This window comes from Solanum tuberosum, unplaced genomic scaffold (genome assembly GCF_000226075.1).
Source record: "Solanum tuberosum cultivar DM 1-3 516 R44 unplaced genomic scaffold, SolTub_3.0 scf00712, whole genome shotgun sequence".
NCBI classification, from domain to species: Eukaryota; Viridiplantae; Streptophyta; class Magnoliopsida; order Solanales; family Solanaceae; genus Solanum; species Solanum tuberosum.
The window spans coordinates 161,028-167,193 of NW_006239636.1; the positions used below are offsets into that span (position 1 = coordinate 161,028).

At 31.8% G+C, this 6,166-nt stretch overlaps 1 pseudogene; it reads right to left on the reverse strand.

Moving 5' to 3' along the window:
- Positions 1-713: 713 nt before the first annotated feature.
- On the reverse strand, positions 714-1,662 carry LOC102598157 (lipoxygenase homology domain-containing protein 1-like; annotated as a pseudogene).
- Positions 1,663-6,166: the final 4,504 nt, after the last annotated feature.

The following is a 6,166-nucleotide window of genomic DNA, read 5'->3' on the forward strand; positions in this document are numbered from 1 at the left end:
ATATTTTAATTGTCTAAACCAATGAACAAATATTCAATATTATTGTCATTCTTAATGTTAAATTGATTTTCTTTTTTGCATTAGTATTAATTTGATTTTGATTTAAGTTTTATTATAATTACCAACATCTGTGGACTATAATCTTTATCGAACCATTCAAAATTCTAAGTTTTAAACTTGAATTAATATATTAAAAGATAAAAACTATTAAAAAATATAAGAAATATTTAAGAATTATATCAAAGTATATATTTTTATGTATAAAATAAATTTTAAAATTATATATATAATGTCGGGTTGGTTTGGTCTCGGGTTGTTTTTTCTAGTTAAAACCAAACCAATCCAAATATAGTCGGGTTTTTTTTTCAACACCAAACTAAGTCAAACCAACCACTAGTCGGGTTTTTTTTCCGGTTTGACTCGATTTATGATTTGATTCGATTTTCGGTTCAATTTTGTACACCCCTACTCACGATTATAAATATTTGAAGAAAGATGAATCAACGTAGAGATTTCTAGAACATACTTATGTACAAAAAAAGAGCTAAAAGTTAACAAGTGTATTGAATTTTCGAACACACCCTTCAGGTGTGGGCCTGATTTTTTTCTCCGTCTGCTTTGATATCATATTGAAATATGTGATCATCTCATTTAAAAACTTAAGTTGTTAGAGAGAACATACTTTTATTATTTAATTATATTCTCAACGAAAATCAGTGGACGAATTCTTTATTTTCATCGGACGTTGCATCACAGATTATGCAACATCATTCGAACTAAATTCAAAGATCAGACAGTAGTTAATTTTAATTAAACCCCAATAGATTCAAAATTAAATTACATCAACAACAGTACTAGATTCAGATTCGTAAATTGGCTGTTGCTCATCGGACATAATACGCCTACAGTTGTTCCTGGTGACCGTCAGCCCATCTGGAAAAGCATCAGCACTAAGCCACTGCTCCACTTTGAACTGCTGTTGGCTGCATATTTTGTGTTCTGCTGTGGAGGTTACTCCGACGTAGCTACAATACCATCCATGACTTGAGCCTGTTCCATCAGAAGTCAAGTTCATTTTGCAGATCGGTCCATTCAAACACGGACCACGACCACTAAACATATCCAAGCTATCTCTTTCAAAGTAGTCATAACCTTGGCCCATTAGCCACCCCATGCCTGTAGATTCTTGATTCTGATTCCTGACCCACTCGCATCATAAAGACTCAACGTAATTTTTGAGTCAGTTCCAGCCCCTGTGAATTGCCCGGTACGAACGTAAGCTGAGTACACACAATTTTGTTCCTGCATTTAATTTTTGTATCAAATCAGTATTGCACGATATATAATTCGAACTTTGGAATAAGTTGTGTTCTTTGTAGGTATTTTTTTTTTCTCGTACGTATTAAATACATACTAACATATATGATGCACATATAAACATAATATACACACGTCTTATGTGAAATAATACATGTAAAACACCATATAGGAGATATTATTTTATGTCATTTAAAAATAGAGAAGGGTGACTTACAGCTCCAGAAATAGAAGAAATGGAGATGGAGAAGGAGAAGAGGATGATCATGAGATGGAACCACATTTGGTTAACTTGTGCTACTCCCATGGCTATTTATGGGCTTTTGAGATGGTATTCTCAATTCTTTATATTTATACATTGGATCAATGCTTGTAGTGGAGTGTTGTAGCCTGTAGGGTCAAAATTATACGGTTAAGCCACGTAAGATTAGTCTTAGTGGAAGAATATAATAAGAAATACTACCCCTTTTTCTATCTCAATTTATGCCATTATATTTTTCCTATTAAAAAATAAATGACTTTTTAAAGTATGATGATATTTTTAAAGAGTTAATCAATTACAATTTACATAATAAAAATATGCAAAAAATAATTTTTAGAATTTATAAACTAATAAAAACAAGTCATAATAATTTTCATATGACTATATTATCTCATTAAAAATGAATTAAATTTTAAATTAAATTATTATTAATTTTTTTTTCTGAATGGACTAAAAATAAAGTAGTAGTACTCATCACATAAAATGGAGTATGACTCATGGCGGCTAACACTACCTGCAAGATATATTCCAAACATTTTTTCCATTTTATATTATATGCACTCGGGTCGATCTTAATAATTAGATTATTACACTTAATACAATAATGATAATTTAATTAGAAATTTCGAATTTAAATCTCTTTAAATATAAAATTATTTTTGTTAGAAAATATTTTATTTATATTTTTCATGATAAGTATTTTTTTTAAAATTATAATAAAAATATTGAACATCAAGTGAAAAAAATAAAATATTAATTAGATTATCACACTTGTATATTGACAAATTAAGCCATGCTTTGAATCTGTTCACAATTTGTGAAGAGCCGCCATGAAAGAGAAATTCACCTTTTTTTTATTTTATATATATATATTATATATATATAAATTAGATGCCATCGGTGATCGGCACGGGCCAAACCCAAAAAATTGTTAAAATGTCTGTCATCCGTTTTAGTTTATTTAATTATAATTTTTTTTTTTAAAAGTTTATCTTTTGTAGATTAGAAGTGATTTAACTTAAAAAGTTATATCTATATCCTTGATCACAAATTTTTGTCGTCATATAAATATCATCACATATTTAATAACATCATATAGTAATTGTTATAACATATTTAAGTCACAAATTGTTAGGATTTTTGCTGTCGAAATACTTTATACACAGTGAAATGAAAAACAATAATAAAACCCATGTTTACGTGTAAAATTTTTAATTAATTTTGTTTTCCACTTTTCCAATAAACTAATGTAGAAATCAAATAAGTAGTAGAATAAAGATAATACTATATGCAAACATTGTTGGAATATCTTATGTCGCTTAGATAATTTGAGGTGGAGTTTCGCTGATTTTATTTGAAAAAATAAAAGTGGAATATATTTTGTAAATATATAATGTTATAGTTAACTTTTGTAGACAAGGAATAAAGAAGAGAGAAAAAAAAATTACATGCTCCAATGGTTTGATTTAAAACTTATTGGTTAGTTTGGATTAATTATTGGTCAAAATTATTTTGCTTCAATATGTTGTTCCTCCTTGTAAGCGTCTAAAGTTTCAATCCTGAAATACAGTAAACAGGAAAGGAAAAATAGCAAGCAAACAATAATATTTGTATTTGAATTAATGTGAAGGTTACAATCTTTATAAAATCTCTTAAAGAGATATGTAATCCCCTGATTCTTCTCTTCACAGATGTTCTTGATTTGGCGGAATACTTGCGGCTCAACACTTGGAGCGAAGACTTCTTTGTATGCGAAAGACTTGTAGATCACCAATAAAGAGCAACTATGTATTTCTGTGTGTATGTATGTGTGTATCCCTTCGAACAAATGACATAAGTGGTCCCTAAACTATCCTAGTAGGTTTAAAATAGTCCTTTAACTATACAGTTGACGGATATGATCCTTTAACTATTCACCTTTTTGTCAAGTTTGGTTTCCATCCACTTTTTATAAAAACCATCAACAAACGTCGTTCAGTACACTCTCTCTCAATTTTCTTTTTCCCTCCTCTTTTCTTCATTGTGAGACACTAAGTTAAGAAAATCCTAGATTCATTTCAGATTTGGCCATTAGTGAAAGCTCAAGACAATGATTCTACGACTAGAAGGTGGTACAGCTCCTCCGTATGGTAAGTTTTCTAGAGTTCAAGTTTTTATTTGTGAGAGATTTTGTTGTAGAAAAGAAAATATCAATTTTTAAAGAAAATTATTTTCGTTTATAGATTCTATACAGGATGCCTTAAAAATCAGCATGAAAGTAACCCACGGTAGTTTTATGAAGCACCAGCCTAAAAAACATTATTTTGGGAGTCGTGTCCAGTTCATTGACCATGTTGATGTTTCAGAAATAAAGTTATCTCAATTCAAGAATATGGCTGAGATATGTGGGATATGATAATGAGTCAAGTCGCATTTTGGCACAAAATATGGTAGACTCGGTGAAAAAATGAAGGTTTGTTTCAACTGATTTTGAAGCTAATTTAGTATTCAGAAACATCCCTCGAGATAGAGTAATTGAGGTTTACTTTGAACATTTAGATTTCTATATTGGAATGGATATCAGCAACAATGTTGAACATAATAGAAAAGAGGGAAGGGCTGAATATTCTTCAAGTGATGATGATTTTGAAGACTCGGATAATGATTTGTCAGATGAACATGATATTTTAGAAAGGAGTAAAAATGGGACACGTGAATATGAAGTTAGCGAAGCAGTGAGAAAAAAGATGGCTCATGAAGATGGAGATTCTGATTGTGTTAACTCTGAAGGGTTCAAGAGCCTAGAAAGTGATTCTAATTCAGATGGTATGAACTTAACTGTGTTCAACCCAAAAACAGATGGGTTGTATCCTATCCTGGCACTTGAATTGATATTTAAAAGTAAAAAAGAGTTCAAGAATGCTGTAATAACTCATGAAGTCGGTCAAGGAAAGTATATAAAAATGGCGCAAGAATGATAAGGAAAGGATACGAGCAGTTTGTGCAAAGCATCCAAATTGTGATTGGGAGATTATGGCTTCTAAAATGTATAGAGATTGTGCTTTTCAAGTAAAGACATACAATCCGACCCACAAGTGCAAAAATTGGAACTATATTAACAAAACCATCACATCTTCGTTCATTGCTAGAAAATATCTTGATGCTATAAAAACAAACAGGAATTGGAAGATCTCTGAATTTAGAGATCATGTTAGTATTCAGTTAAGAGCACATGTGACATTATCTAAATGTAGAAGGGCAAAAAAGAAGGCAATTGCAATGATCGATGGAGATATCTCTGATCAATTCAAGCTATTGTGGAACTATTGCAATGAAATAGTGAGGACAAATCCAAATACTTCTGTTTATATGAAGTTGGTTGAAAATGAAGAATCCTACAAGCCTGAAAGATTTCAGAGATTCTACATTTGTTTTAGTGCTTGCAAGGAAGGATTCAAGAGTGGTTGTAGAAAGATAGTAGGAGTGGATGGTTGTTGGCTCAAGGGTCCGATGTATGGGACTCAATTGTTAACTGCTGTTGGGCTTGATCCTAATAACAATATCTATCCGATAGCATATGCAGTTGTGGAGAAAGAAAATCGTGAGTCATGGGCATGGTTTTTGGATCATCTAAAGCTTGACTTGGAGATCGATGATGGAGCTCACTGGACCTTCATGTCAGACAAGCAAAAAGGTCTGATAGAAGCATTTAATGATATATTACCTTTGGTCGCTCATAGATTTTGTGTTAGACACTTGCATAGTAATTTCAAAAGGGCCGGATTTTGTGGTGACACACTAAGAAATGCACTTTGGAAAGCTGCTAGTGCGACAACAGTAAGGTGGTTTGATGAACGCATGGTTGAAATATTTGATTTGGATCCCGAAGCTGCTATTTGGTTGAGAGATAAGTCACCTAGTGAATGGTCTAAATCTCACTTCTCCGAAGATGCAAAATGTGATACCTTAGTGAATAACATATGTGAATGTTTTAATAGCATGATATTGGATGCAAGAGATAAGCCTATTATCACTCTTCTGGAGAAAATTCGGTATATGCTCATGACAAGAATGCAAGCAAATAGGGATAAATCTGTCAAGTGGAGTTCTGATGATATTTTCCCCAAAATTAAAAATGTATTGTACAAAAGTCAAGCTGCTGCTGAATATATTCCTAGAAAATCAAATGAGTGGAACTATGATCTTATAGGAGCTAGCATAACTGACATTTGGACTGTAGATTTGTTGCAGAAAATGGAATTTGACATGGCTACCTTGTAAACATGCTATATCAGCAATTTGGGCTAAAAATGATGAAATCAGTTCGTACATTGATGATTGTTATAAGGTGGAAACTTATAGAAGGATCAATGAATTTGCTATTCTTCCTATGAATGGTCAAAGTATGTGGCCGCAACATGAGAATATTCCTCCTTTGCCTCCCAGAGTAGTAAGACAAAGTATTAAAGGGAGAAAACAAAAGAAAAGAAGAAAAGAATCATATGATGTGGGCGCGAGTAGGACAAAAGTGAAGAGGAAGCAAAAATATTTAGGATGCAGTAGATGTCACAAGCTTGGACATAACACAAGAACTTGCAAGTATAATTT